Source organism: Furipterus horrens, unplaced genomic scaffold (genome assembly GCF_987537825.1).
Source record: "Furipterus horrens unplaced genomic scaffold, mFurHor1.1.pri manual_scaffold_11, whole genome shotgun sequence".
Lineage (NCBI taxonomy): Eukaryota > Metazoa > Chordata > Mammalia > Chiroptera > Furipteridae > Furipterus > Furipterus horrens.
In genome coordinates, this window is record NW_028327181.1 from 70,951,942 (window position 1) to 70,967,039 (window position 15,098).

Genomic DNA, 15,098 nt, shown 5'->3' on the forward strand with positions numbered 1-15,098 from the left:
AGGAGTGGCAGAGGCGCCTGCAACACTGAGAACTCTTGCTCTGACTACAGATGGCAGCCGACAGAAGGTAAAATACATAGGGAAACTGGCAAAAGTAGCACATTGTAGGAGGAGCTGGATATGAGGTCACGGAGGAGGCTCTGGGTCAGCCTTTAAAAGAGGGGTGGGCAGAGAGACGAGAGCCATGAGCAAGGAGCCACATAAAGTAGGGGCTATAGCCCTGAGGTCTGAGAGAGGAAGCAGCAGGAAGCTGTGCAGTTTGTAGTCAGGATTCTGCTATGTGGCCTGCTGTAGTGAAGAAGGGAATTCTGCCCTGCTGTCAGTAACGAGGAAGGCAGCCATGCGGGCTGAGGAAGTAAGGAGAGAGCTGATGCATCTGCGTGGGGATCCGGCAAAGCTGACTGAGCTGTGCGGGAACCTGCCGAACCAAGCACGGATGCATGGGAGATGTCTGGAATGCTGAACTGTGACCAGGAATGTAGACTTTTGCTTCTCTGAAGGACATACAGAGAAGCCACTCTCTTGGGACGTGTGTCTCCCTGGACTCCACCATGATCCAGGGCAACACGGCACATGTTTTCCTGGATTACTGCATGGAACCTGAGGACAGTATACCCCAGATCCTGAAGGAAAAAGCTCCTGGGAGAGGATGGTGACTCTGAAACCCATGAGTATTCCTTCCAAAGGGGATGGAGGTCTGTTTGCACAGCTGTCTTAAGAACAGATAAGGAGATGGGAAACTTCTGGGCATATTTTTGGCTTATAGCCTGGTGGGGAGCAAGAAGTGCTGGGTTTTGTGGGAGAGCAGGGCTCCAAGCAGGAGTGCTCCCAGCCCCTACGAAGTTGGAATCCTGTAAATAAAAACCTGTTTCATTCAACACTAATTGTTGGGTCATGCATCTAGGTAACATGTTGACGGGCCCTGGTTTGCTTGGTTACACAGTCATGGTAGAAGTCTTTCAGAACTAAAATGGATTTCCTCAATCTGATCAAGAGGACATACAGAAATTTATAGCCAATATTATATTTAATGATTAAAGACCAAGTGTTTCCTTCTAGGATCAGATACAAGACCAGAATGCTTGCTCCTACCTATTCAATTATACTGGGCATCCTAGCCAGTGAAATAAGGCAAGAAAAATAAACACGGATAGATTGGAAAGAAAAAAAGCAAGACAGTCTTCATTCGCAGATAACATGAAAGTTTTGTAGAACAATCAAATCTACTTAGGAATAAATACAACAAAATATATGCAAACTACATATTCTTAAAACTATTTGACATTAATGAACGAAGTTAAAGAAGACCTAAATAAAAAGAGAGATATACCATGTTCATGCATTAGAGCATAAGAATTAGTATTGCTAAGGTGTCAATTATTCCAAATTGAGCTGGAGATTCAATGCAATCCCAATAAAAATTCTAGCAGGATCACTTTTTAGAGGTTGACAAGTGATTCTAAAATATTTGTAAAAATGGAATGATCTAAAATTGTTAGCCAAAATAACTTTGAAAAACAAGAACAAAGTAGGAAGACTTATACTACCTAATTTCAAGACTGCTCTTAAGGCTCTAGGAATTGAGATGTGATATATTGGTGTAAAGATAGCTATACATGTAGATGAATGAGAGAGAAAAGAGCCCAGAGGTGGCCTGCACATATATAATCAATTGATTTTTGACAGAGGTGTCAAGGTCATTTAATAGGGAAAAATAATTTTTTTTTCAACAAACAGTGCTGGAACAATGGGATATCTGTATGCAACCCCTCCCCAACCCCTACTTTACGTCATGTATAAAAATTAATTTGAAATGAAACAACCACAAAAGCTAAAAGTATAAAACTTTTAGAAAAAAAACCCATAGAATATCTGTGAACTTGAATAAGAATGATTTGTCAGAGGAGGCACAAAAAAACATAAATCATAAAATAAATTGATAAGTTAGACTTTATGAAAATTAAAAACTTCTGTTCCTTGATATATTATAGCCTGATCTCGGTGACACTGTTGGAGGACCTGTGAATACACCTGGAGCCTAGCTGTGAGGAAAGAGTGACAGTAGCTGGAGAATCCAGGTCCAAAATGGCGAGGATAACCTGTGCAGAGTGAAGCCTCCTCAGATTTACTTCAAAACCACTTGTTCTCTGGGCTTTGGCTGCTTGCCCAAGTGTAGTAGAAAGCAAGCCTCGGCTGCTGCCACCATCCTTTGTCCCAACACCACAGCTGCCTCAAGTGAAGGGCAGTTTCTGCCATGGCTTCCACCATGATTGTTGTGACAGTCGCTACAGCAGCTCTGGCCCAGCCAGACCCATGGAGCAGGGCTCCAGCTTCACTCATGGCTACCCTGACAGACTGGCTAACAAGATCTGGAAATGGGAAAAACTGGACCCATGAGAGACAGGAGACTGGAAGTAGCCAGCAGGTAATTTCCTTAGCACTGCTCTCCTGTGGACTGTCTTGAGGGCTTCTTGGAAGCAATCACATACAACCAACCAGATGTATTTTCTTGGGAAGCCTTGCTAATTCTGTTTCAACCTAGAGTTGTTTTCCCTCCTTCCTTGACTCATTTCCCCTTTTCCGTCCCTCTTGTTGCCCTGAAGCTATACCTCCCAATACCCAATAGAACATTCTCAATCAGCTTTGCCTCACGCTTTGTTTTCACAGGCTAAGCCAAAATGTAATAAAACCGTTTGAGAAAGTCAGTACTGTTCTCATTTTACAAATAAGAAAACTGAGGTCCCGAGGAATTAGTTAACCTGCCCAACATCCTACAGCTGGTATATGGAGGAGGCAGGATTTGAACTCTGACTTCAAAGCCCATGCTCTTAGCAGCTGTGCTGTTACTGTGCCTGAGGGAGCTTGGGCTGGCTGCCTGTCAGCTTCTTCTTCCTAGACCTTGATTCTGGAGATAAGATCTAGCCGTCATGATGAGTTCTGGCATACCCAAAGTCTCTTTTCATAGGAGATTGCTTGGAGGACTTTCTCATTACTATTTTTGTACTGTGGAAAAGCTCAGAGCCCACTTGGATGAGGAGCGGTTGTAAGACAAAGCATATTAGAAACGGGAGCTCTAGTCATTTTTGACAGCTGGGTAGACAGATACATTCAGTGAAGGGAACATTTCTGACTAGGATAAGATTGCTCTTCAGGCTGTGATGTGAACTAGGGACCTTCAGACTTCAACCTGCCTGTCACCAGACAGAAAAGAAAGTGTGACACCCCCCCTTCCTATTTCCCACCTGCTGTTAACATGACAGGTATGTCTTTGACTGCTAAAGGGTGGCTAATTCTATTACACTGATGATTTATAATGGTGGAAGCATCCTTTCCAGTTCCTGTGCATTTTTAAAAAATAATATCACTGAATAACTGAATATAAATTTTGGAAAGTCAGCTGTGACTTCACAGCAAGATGACTTCACAGCAAGAAGATGACTGATATTTTGAAGTCTGAAAGCATGTTTATGAGGAAGGAGGTAGAAAGACAATCAATACCGATTTTACAGTTCAACAAACCTTTATGGATATCTACTTTGTAACTTATGTATCCTGTGATAGACCCTGGGGATACAAAGGTGAATGAGACAGCACTCTTCATAAGGTGACCAAAATGTCTTGGTTTTCCTGTGACTGAGGGACTTCCCAGGATGCAGGACTTCGAGTGCTAAAACTGGGAGAGCCCTCAGCACATTGAAACAAGTTGATTACCCTACCTTGCCCTGAGGAGCTCATAGACTAAAAAGGAAAACAGCAATTCAAGTGTAGCTATGAAATAGTGTGATATGTAAAATTATGGAATAATAATAATAGCTTCTGTAGCACTTTCTGTGAGCCAGGAACTATAATTCCTCTATCTGTATCAGCTCACTGAATCCCATTATGGTCCTGTGAAGGAAGGACTACTGGTATCCCCATTTTACATAGTCAGATTGAAGCACTCTGGAGGGAAGATCTGGGATTCAAACCCAGGAAATAGGGGTCTAAGTCTGAGATCTTAGCCTCTAAATACTGCTCTCAAATGCCAAAGGCAGAGAAATAGCATGGAGGGATGAGTGATTAACTTTGTGGGTGACAGAAGTGGTCATGGGAGAAGGGGCTGTGGGGAAATGGGTTAGAAAAGGTGGTCCATGAGCAGGATTTTGTACAGTGAGTGAGGAATCAACTAGAGCAGTGGTTCTCAACCTTCCTAATGCCACGACCCTTTAATACAGTTCCTCATGTTGTGGTGACCCCCAACCATAACTAAAGCATAGTGATTAATCACAAAAACTATGTAATTATATATGTGTTTTCTGATGGTCTTAGGCGATCCCTGTGAAAGGGTTGTTCAACCCCCAAAGGGGTCGCGACCCACAGGTTGAGAACTGCTGAACTAGTGGGATGAACAGAGAAGGGCAGCCAGGTATAATATCTTAGGTTAGAACCCGGAGATGTGAGATGCTGTTGTGTTGCTGGTAGGTCCATGCCCACAGTGGTACATCTCATCTACCATTCCAGGGCCTTGGGGAAGAAGCCTGGAGAGGTAGCAGTGCCAGGCCATGATGGATACAGACTTCCACCAGTTCACTCAGTGGAGGCACTAGAGAACTTAAAGGAAAATGTGATCTCCTCACTTAGAGAATTACTCTGGTAGCATCCAGAGGGTGGCTTGAAGGGGAGGTGGGTGTGGTGGAACCGGTGACAGGGCACACCAAATATGAAGCTCTTGAAAAAGTCCTGTGACTTCAACTACAGCATATGACTACAGGGATAGTGAGAGCTGGACAGATTGAAAAAATAAAAGAAGTAAAAAGGACGAGACTTAGATGGGGGAGGGGCTAAAGGAATCAGGAAACCTGAAGATAACTTCTGTGATCTTTGCTTGGTTGACCGGTGCATAATGTTCCATCAATAATTGGGGGGGAAAAAAGTTCTGGAGGAAGGGTGGAAGGGGGGAGAGACGGTGAATTCAGCTTCCCCAGTGTCACTCTCAGGGGTCTAGAAGAAATATGATGGTATTGTCTAATCCAGGCATTTCACAAAAGGAAAGAAATAGCTTGTCCTAAAGGCGCCTTAGTTTTCTGATTAGGAGTGAAAGAATAATTATGAGGGCAGTTCTTGGAGAAAGGTACGAAATAAATAGAAAGCATTAGAATTAATAAGTTAATAATATTAATGCAATATTCTTTGGGTTTCCCCTGAGATGGAAAACATTTTAATGTATTCATTTATGGTAAGGCGTCAGCAGCTTCATTATTACTTCTCCTAAGAATATTCGTACTTTATAAAAGACAGCAATACTTAACTGAATCTCTGGTGAAAGAATTTTAGGTACCTGAATCTTAGAGATAGGATAATTTTTTTTTAAGCAAATGAGCCTTCTAGAATTCCTCAAATCATACTACATTTGTATCTGCTAATTCCATGTACATGGGTGTGGGGGTAATCTGAACAACTGAAAGTAGTCAAAAGTTCCATACACGAATTCTACTCATTCTTGAACTAACAGCCCCCAGATATTTACATGTTTGTTTCAAAACACTTAAGATCTTTTATATCTTGGCATCATGAAGATAGAAAATCAGTTATTCCTGATCAGAATTGGAAAGATATTTACATGACCTCTTTCTATTTTCTCGTTGTATTCTCACCTCCTAACCCCCTAAATGTGATCATGCCTCCTTCAGAGTGCTGTGGATCCCTTACACGGGGAAAAGGGCATGCATCCCCTCATTCCCACATAAACATGCCTCTGTAAGTTTCTAACGTGGTCTCTGGATTCAAGTGCATGAACAGTGATCTTGTTTACCTATTGCACCCTTTAACAAGAAGTATCTCATGGGTACCTTAATTGCCCGTCTTCTTGAAACAGTAAGGAATGGGAGGAACAGAGGAGTGGAGGTAGGGAGAGTGAGGCGTTTCCCACAGACACAGGCTCAGTCTGGGGACCAGCAGCAGTGCACTGCTGGCCTGACGTCTCTGACCACAAGGGCTTCCTGTTAGAATGTCAAGTCATGGGAGAGTTACTCTGCTCTTGTGATTGATCAGGCTGGGGATACTTCTTGCCAGGCAAAAGTGTCACCCATCTCTCAGATGTCTCAACTTCGGTTTTTATTTAGAGAGGCATGCTGCTCACTTTTCCAACATCATCCATCTTTGTCAGCACCCAGGACCACAGCTTCATCTGAATGGCCAGTGATATACTGCAGATAGAGTGCACCAAAGACATTAAACTATGATGGCATTTATGTGGACTCTGAGCCCCCAGAGATGGATGGGTGCTGCTACAAAGGCTTGCAGTAACCAGGCAAACAAAAGACCAAGGAGACACGGTGGTAAAAGCAATAGCTTTCTCCATTCACTTTCCCCTTCTATAGAGGTTGGCTTACATCTGATTTAGGAAATGAAGAAATCAAATGGCAATGGGGCCTTGGGGGGCCCAACAGAGGACAAAACAGCCTTGATTATCAGTGGTACTTCTAGCATCCTTGATTGGGCTGCTGACCAGCACAGTGATAGGACACTTAGAACATCCCACTTGGAACCTAGTACAACTAGCAACCATGGAATAAAGAAAGGATTTAAGGAACATGGATGCAAAAGTGGCAGTGGGTCAAGCAAGGACTTGCAAGCAGCATGCCCACTGTGTCTCCTTGGCAGGTGTTCTCAACATCAAAGTCATGTCATTTATGGGCATGTTGACCCAGGATGGACAGAAGGCTGTCTCCTACTCTACATGACCAGGCTACAAGCTGGATTAAAGGCAGCAATATGTCTGGGTTTGTATCTTGGATTATGATGGGATCCATCTTTACCTAATCCAACAGGTATTTTATAGGTACTTGGGAACAGATTAGAAGAATCTTATAAACAAAAGAATAATTTATATTTCATAGCCAATGCTAATCAGTTATGCAAGCACATAATGTCCTCAAGCTTGCTGCAAACAAAAAGCTCAGTGATCAGAAATGGGGCTTCCCCACCCCCACCCTTGCCTCTCCACAGGGACGTGTGTGTGTATGTGTGTGTGTGTGTGTGTGTGTGTGTGTGTGGTGGTGTGGACCCAGTACTGTATATGTGCTTGTGTGCATTCTTCATGAACCACCTGGAGCTAAGTTTGGAAGATGCAGAATTTTAAATATTATTTAAACCGCAGCAACACATACACCTTTTAAAAATAATCAGTGACTAAGAAAGCCCCACATTCACATGAGGAAAGACAACGATAAATTTGACTTACCAGTTTAGGCTGTTCAAGGCAGCAGAGGAACAAGTTGCTGGTAATTGTCCAGTGCTTTCATTCAATAAATCACATTGGCTTTGCTTTCTCCTGTGGCTCAGCCTCTGCGCAAGGCAAGCGAACCTCCTTCCTATTCTGTGTAAGGAATAAAACGCGAACAGGATCACTACAGGCAAGAGCTGAAGTCCATGATCACTCAGCTACTCTGAACGCAAAATAAAAGAGCAAATGATGCACAAGGAGCGGAGGGAAGAGGGAGACAGCTTGGCTCAGAAACCAAATGTATTTTGGGACTGCAGCCCCGGGAAGGCTTGATTTCTCAGGCTCTTGTGCATGTAGTAAAAGGATGCCATGCCTTCGGTGTGCCTTTCGCCTATTGTATCTGTGAGGTCCATTAGAAACAGAATGCAGGGACAACCAGCTTCATGGCAAACAAGACTGAATCGGAACCAGCTGTCACTCAAGGATGAGCAAAAGGGCAGCGAGGCAGCCAGTTAGCTTTGCACCACATCAACCGCAGGGAAAAATTCCGCCTGGCATCTCAGAGCCCACCCAGCAGTCTGTGACTGCAAATGATCTACAGCTGTCCGGGGCCAGTCACCCCCTTACGCCCACAGCTGCCTGGGACCAGAAGCACACAGGTGGCAGCCACACTGTCCCCTCAGGGCACCTGTGCAGTCCTTGACACACTCCCAGCAGGAGCAAGGGACCTCTTAAGAAAGCTCCCAGTCCAATGGGGGCTGCTCTACCAATGCTTGACTGTTTTTCAGAGCAGGATCTGCAGACCTGGGACTTAGGACACCTGGAGGCTCAGTCTCAGGAGGAAGGTTCCAGTGCTTCCCCTATGGGAGCCACAGGTAGGTGCACCGGGCTCCTTCCACAGCGTTCTGCTTTACATGACTAAAAAGACACAGAATGGATTTCCTAGAAAACCGCTTATGTAGGCATTTTTCATATTTCTCTCTGAAATAAAATGGCAAATGACCTTCCTAGGCTGCTTGTTGTTAGGGAGCCGTTGCTGATTGAGAGCACAAATGAATACCCCCCCCGCCCCACACACACACTCCTAGCAACAGCTTTAAGAATATTTCTAAAGCTATATTCAGATTATCTCTGCCAAATGAAAGCTGCTGGGATGACTTCAGAAATAATTTTGGATCCTTCTACTAGGCACTGACTCCGGTCTAGTTACTTACACCTGGAGCTGAATCAACTCTTCAATTTTGAATGACTCTGTAGCAAATCAGGAGAAAGTCTGTTGGTTATAAACATGAGGGTGGGGTGTTATTCTTTGTCCTGGTAATTAATTAGAATCCTGGGAATGGCGTCCCGTATTCCTGAAGACCTCCCCCTTTCTAGAGACAACATCTCATCTGGCAGCTCACTGGTCCCCGGCAAGTACTGGGCTGGAGCTGGTCTGAGGCAAGGCTCGGTGATCCAACACCTGGATGTCCAAAGGAAGGGCTCAGCTGGGCTTTTCACAGTTCTCTGGCTTTTTCTTGTTCGAAAGACAAAATCTCTCTCTGGAACATTTCCTTTTTCTCTCTCCGTGGACTCATTTGTCCATGGAAGCTTTGCTACAAATAATCTAATTTGGGAATATTCATGCCCTTGCGGTTCAGAAGGCTATTTTTTTTTCATCAAGGATTAAGAAGGAGTCAGGCTACACTTTCTCAGCTTTAGCTTAAATGATTGCCAGGTAAAACTTTATTCTTATCTGTAGAAAAACTAAGACTTTAATGCAGATTTACTGAAATACCATTTGATGGGGTAAGCCAGGTGAGTGAGTAATTTTCCTAAGGTTAGAGGCTGCATCACGGGGATCATGAGATCTATATGCAAACCTAAGGGGACGATGCCTCCTGCAATAGAGGCATTGCTTCCTGGAGCAAACGCTCAAGTCTGATTTCATAAGCCCTCATCCCTTGGAAAGGAGATCCATTCATTCATCTGTTCATTCACTAATCCACTCCAGCAGACATTTATTAAGCACTTACAGGTTAGATACACTGTACCAAATACTTTAATGTTACCAGAGTCTATTGATGAGATGTAAACTCTTTGACATACTGTAGCAAAATTCTTCATAATCTCGCTCCGTGTACCTCTTGCCTAATTTCTTGCTACTGTCTTACCTACCCTCCATGCTGTCTTTTTGAATGTCTTTCAGTTCCTTGGACGTGCTATACTCTTAACTCCAGATTTCTGCATATGAGATTCTTCCGCCTGAGTGCTCCACCCCTTTTGTCTGACTAGCTCATGTGCAGCCTTAGAGTCTTGGCTTAAACGTCACCTCTCGGGGATATTTTTCTAGTCCTTGGGCTCTGAGGTTCCCTGCTTTGTGGTCCTAGAGCACCTGATGCACTTCCATCATTGCTTCGTGGCACTTACTTGTTTAACATCAGTCATCCCTATAACATTGTAAGAATTTAAGTGCAAAGCCTCTTACTCATTGCCCTAGTTCCAGTGCCTAACTGAGTTCCTGGCACATAGAAGGCATTCAATAAATATTTAATGAATGTTTTACTGAAGTGCTTCGCATGCATTTGTTGAATGAATGAATAAACCATCTCAAGGAATAAATGGGGTCTGAGAATTAAAAGGAACCCTAAAGTTCACTTAGTGCATCTAATTTTTCTTGCCAAGTGGCCATCCATTGAAGGCTTGCCTCGCCTGATCATTCCTCCTTGACCGACCACGCTGATTACACACTTCTTGTCCCCCACCTCCGCGCACTTTTACGGCATGTTGCTTTTTGTTCTCCAGCTGCTTCCTGGAGTTTGCCTCATCTCTATAAACTGATATCCTCCATAATTCCTAGCATAAGCCTACAATTATTTAATGCTTGATGCATTCAACAGCAAACATTTGAACAGGGAGTTAAATGACCCGAGTCTTGCTTTAGGAAGATTGCTCTGGTATTAGGGGAAAGATGGGTTGGACTGGCCAGACCTAGACAGGACTCTGACCACAGCACAGAGGAAGGATTAAAAAGCAATCTTGCCTTTTTTTTCCCTGCACTCCTCCCCCATCACCCCACCCTCCATATCATAGCACAAGTGTTCTCATTTGGAACACTGAGAATGTTTGTTCCATACTCAGCACTTCCGCTCCACCCAGTTCCACCCCTACAGTTAGTTCACTTGCTTAGCTTATTCGTGAACATGTCTCACCGAGTAAAGCTCTTTTGAAGAGAAGGATTGCATTTTAGTTATTTTGCATCTTCTTCCTCCAGCGCTTACCGTTCGTATCTTGCAGGTAGTAAAGTGCTCTGTCAATACTAAGAAAGAAAAGCACTTACTATGTGCAGACCGTGTGATGCAGCACAGGGCGAGGAGGGGCACAAAGACAAATGAGGCACCTTTCAGAGATGAAAGAGGTGCGGCTTATAATATAGTGCAGACGTCAATAACTGCCATAAAGAAGTATGAGCCATGTGCTGGGGGAGCACAAAAGAATGATTTCTTCCTTCTGGGGTGGTTAGGAGAGATTCACAGAGATGGTTGCATTTGAGCCGGAAGTGGAGGAATGAAGACCTCCAAGGGTTGAAAAGAAGAGAATGGAGTCAATGCAGAGTTCTTGGAATGTTTGGGAAATGGTGATGGGGGTGGGAGGGCTCTACTGGAATTGAGATTCCAAAAGTAGACAAGGATTAGACTGGGGAGTGCTGAAATGTTATGTTAAAGAGTTTGGACTTTATCCTGTGGGTGACAGGGATTTTTAGCAGGAGATTGTCAGGGGAGCTGACGAGGGTCCCTCTGGCCTAGCCACTGTGAACCGTGAACTGAAATGCTAAAAACCTGGAAGCTGGAAGACCCTGACCATGAGGGCCTGTGAAGTATAAATGAGGAGATGAACAAGGAAGGTAGTCAGTGGTACAGGTGAGAGAGCAGGGGAGGAAATGGGAAAGAGTGAGAAAGAAGCTGACTTTTAACATTTTAACCTGCGTGATGGCGGAGGATGGTGCCATCCGTCCATCCAGGACAGACACAGAGATAAGTCAGGCATTCATGTCGTGGTCTGCGCACCTTCTGAAGAGAGAAAAGAGCAGGAGTCTGAGTCCTTGGAGACATGTGAATGTGCCTAATCTGCTTTGAAGAAGCCATTTAGTAGCAGCTGAAGAGGTCATTCCAGGTGTGACGGATGAACTCACCACCTCAGGCAACATGTAGGGCAGCTGGCAGGGGAATGGGTGCCGTTACCTTAGAAAGAGGGCCCCAGAATTAAACGTGAGGGTGTGCAATTTCTCCTCTCAGAGCTCTTTAGCTCAATGGGAAGAACACCAGTTTGCCATGGGGGATGTGCAGTGGTTAGAGCTTGAGTCCTCAAGCGTCCCCTCACCAGCTGTGTGACCTTGGGCAAGTTACTTTCTGTCATGAGGTCTCAGTTCTCCCACTTGTAAAATGAGGGAGTTGGGCCAGTTAAATTCAAAGGTTCCTTTTATTTTACTGTTCTTTCTGATTTGTGAAGTGCAACATTTAGAATTTCAGAATACTCGTGAAATTAGGCCAGAGCCCACCAACGTCAGAAGCTACTAATGTTCACTCTGTCCTGCAAAATCATGCCCGTATTTTGAGACTGTCCATATATCATTGCAAATGCATGTCTGCCCTGTGGTTAGTTCCATGTGGTTTGTTTGTAAGACATAAATTTAAATTGATCACTTTTTGATGACCATTTTCTAACAATTTTTCACTTTTTTTTCTTCCAGCAAAGATTTTTTTTTTTTTTTTTTTAGGGGTACCTTTTCGTTGGAGTCTCAAAATTAAATTAGGGAAGAAAGCGGCAGTCCCTTACTGTGGTCAGCACAGTCTGGCCAGCCTACTTCCGCTCCCTAATCTCCTGACCTTCCTTAGGGCGCGGCTGCTCAATACCGGCTCCGATTCTTTTTTCAAAAATAAAATGTGCTACTTATCGAAAGCTGCTAAAAAGGAGACAAAAAAATAGGAAAAGAAAACTAACACCCCAGGGTGTATCTGAACATGCTTATTATGTGCGAAGTTGTTAGTAATGAATGTGAAACTCTTCCTCCTCCTCCCTCCCCGTTTCTAAGCCCCAAAGAAGAAAGAAAAAGGGGTGGAGGACAGCATTAGCTATTCAGTCCAAAAGCAGACCTTTTCAAAAGGTGCAGGCTGTTCATAGGCATGCTATTTCTTGATTATTTTGTTTAAAGCACCAGTTGACCTTTCAAACTAAAAGTAAAGGTCCCAAAATATCCTGAGAAACCCTCTTTTGGTTTTTTCTTTTTTCTTTTTTCTTTTTTTTCCTTCTCTAAGTCTTGGAGACTAGACTCATGACACTCAAAAAGACTCTTCAGAAAGATACAGTTTGCATGACTTCCAGTGTGATTTGATGACAGAGTGTTTATCCGAACGAATCATGTGAGATTTTCCAGTGTTGCGTTTTTGAGAAATGGAATTCTCTTAAGGTTACAAACACTCCACTGACGGCTTTCCAAGAACGGCCTCATACCACCTCTCAGCAGCCTCTCTCCGGCCTGTAGCACCGATGTGATAATCAGGGTCCCTGTTTCTGAAAAGTCTTCTTGTTCTGCCTGCCACCCTCCTTTCAGTCATCATTAGAATTCTCCAGCTATGAATCCCCTATTGTCTGGGTGAGCCTGGATCCCCCACACCATGCCGAGGAAGGAATGTGAACCTCCTAGGTCTGGCTCTAAGTCTCAACCTTATCCAGCAGGTCACAAAGCCCCATTTATACCAAGCTCCAAAGTTTTATCATAATTCTTTATCTGCTCGGCCCCATATATCCTCTAGGGCAGTCAGGAGACATTTGGTAATGAAGCCCATTTATCCTCATTTTCTCAATTGGCACACTTAAAGTTCTAATATTTATGTTCACACTGTCCTAATTTGGGGTGTCAAAGCTACTATATGAGACAAGTAGGATTGCTGAAGGGTCATTGAACAGCATTGAACAGCACCAAACAGTTCACCAGAGCCTGATAGTGATGTGGTTTGTCATATTACCTGCCAATCATTATATCACAAACAGTTGCTTTTAATAGCACTGTGGAAAAATAATAACAAATGTCGCCACTTATCAAACACCTCCTGTGTGCCATACAGCAATAGCCCTCAGCTCTCACACCCTACAAAGAGGATTATCCACTTTTTATCAATGAGGGAACCAAGGTTCAGAGAGACTGATTAACTTGTTTACATGGACTGAAGACTCAAACCCAGAGCTCTGTCTGCAAAGCTCGTGGCATTTGTGCCTTGCTCCTTTGCCTCTTACCAGAAATATAGTTTGTGAGTTGTTGTAAATTAGTGTAACTTACTTATTTTTCACTGCAAACATATAAAGAACTATGAACTTAGGGCTTTTAAAATGTTTTGGCCAACACAGTAATGAGATCTGCTCTGATAAGCCTTAGCACAATGTCAGGACCAAATAAGAGTTTGTGGCATATATTTCACCTATCAATAGGTGGCAGTATTCACCTAAATCTCTCCAAGAGGAATTAGTACAGGTCACTTATAACCATCCCCAAGGCCATCTGCATTCCTTGATGCGCTGGGTTTTATCGCAAAGAATAGCATTTATAATAAATGGGTGGCTAACTGGATCTTCATCATGCCTCTGTACAGTGAGATGTGGGCCAAGAGAGGGGCTCGTGGGGGAGGAGGATGAGCCAGCACACAGATGTTGGGGCCCCTCTGCATCTGCAGCCTTCCTTTTGGACATTTTCTTAGGAGGCCTTTTGTTTGCAGCTCAAAGCCAAGACGACCTTTGCATCTCCCCTTAAGAAAGTTAGTCAGAATTGTCAAATAGTTTAAAAATGAAATTGTTAATGCCTTAGGATTTGATAATTCATATATTCATGATTAAGGAAAGCATTTACTCAGATCAAGAGTAGAGTAGTTGGCACACTACATGGTTTTGATAAAGTGTCAAAACCCTGTGTGCATGTAACCATCAAACCATAGGGATGCTCCCTGGGAAGCATAAAAACTGAAGTCCATAACGTAAGTAAGCACTCAGTATAAAGTCAAAGTGGTCAAGCTGATGAATTAAAATCCTGAATTTTAGGCAGACTCTTCCTTCTCTTCCTATGTAGTCTCTTCTGTCTCCTTTTTATTTGTAAAGAAAATGTTAATATCAAAAATATCTGTAGTTAAACGTATTAGAACAGAATCTCTCTTTCTTTTTCTAGCCACCAGTAAGAGTCTGTCTAGTTGAGCCTACTTTTATAAAATCAAGAAAACAGATACAGTGAAAGATGCTAAGGCCTATCTTAATGTTGACCTCTCCATTTTCATTTGGAATGCTTGGTACCTGGAACTGATCCTTATCAATGACGACCAAAAAGCACTCAGAAATCAGAGAAGGCAGGAAGTCCTAACTCTCAGAACTAAGCAGTGGACTCAAGGAAGATCCTTTGGAGACCAGATTCTCTCACAAGAATTCAGATTGGCTGGTGGGTGAGGGTGGAAGGCTTCAGAGGTTGCAGACAAACGGTCTCTTATGCTCCCCGATAGCGCGAGTGTCTTCTCTCGCTGTCGTATCTGTAACTGTGTTAGCGCTCTCAGCACAGTCTGACTTCCTCGGCATTACTGGGGGCTCTGCTGTCCTTGCTGGACGGCTTGAGATCATGTGAGGGCAGAGCTCGGGTCTCACTCTCCTTTGACTTTGCCTCTCCGTTCCAGGATTAGGGTCCGTGCATGGTAGGTGATGTTCAATACATATATGCTTTAAATTAGTATAGTGTACTTACTCATCATGCTTATATGAATTAAAGAGAACTCAGAGGAATGCTTTTTTTACTTTTGTTCCCAGGTTTGAAGAAAAGTTGCAGCTTGGATGTTGGGTACTACACATGGGTCACATTTCTTGTTTCTCATCCAGTTCTGCCATT

The 15,098-nt window shown here is 43.5% G+C and overlaps 1 protein-coding gene across 1 annotated transcript in view; it reads right to left on the reverse strand.

Annotated features, from left to right (window-relative positions):
* ANKFN1 (ankyrin repeat and fibronectin type III domain containing 1) overlaps positions 1-15,098 on the reverse strand; it is a 217,733-nt gene that overhangs the window by 139,208 nt on the left and 63,427 nt on the right. Inside the window, exon 2 of the mRNA XM_090291469.1 lies at positions 7,223-7,357. The gene's annotated coding sequence lies outside the window, so the exon portion shown is untranslated. The remainder of the gene's footprint in view (positions 1-7,222; positions 7,358-15,098) is intronic.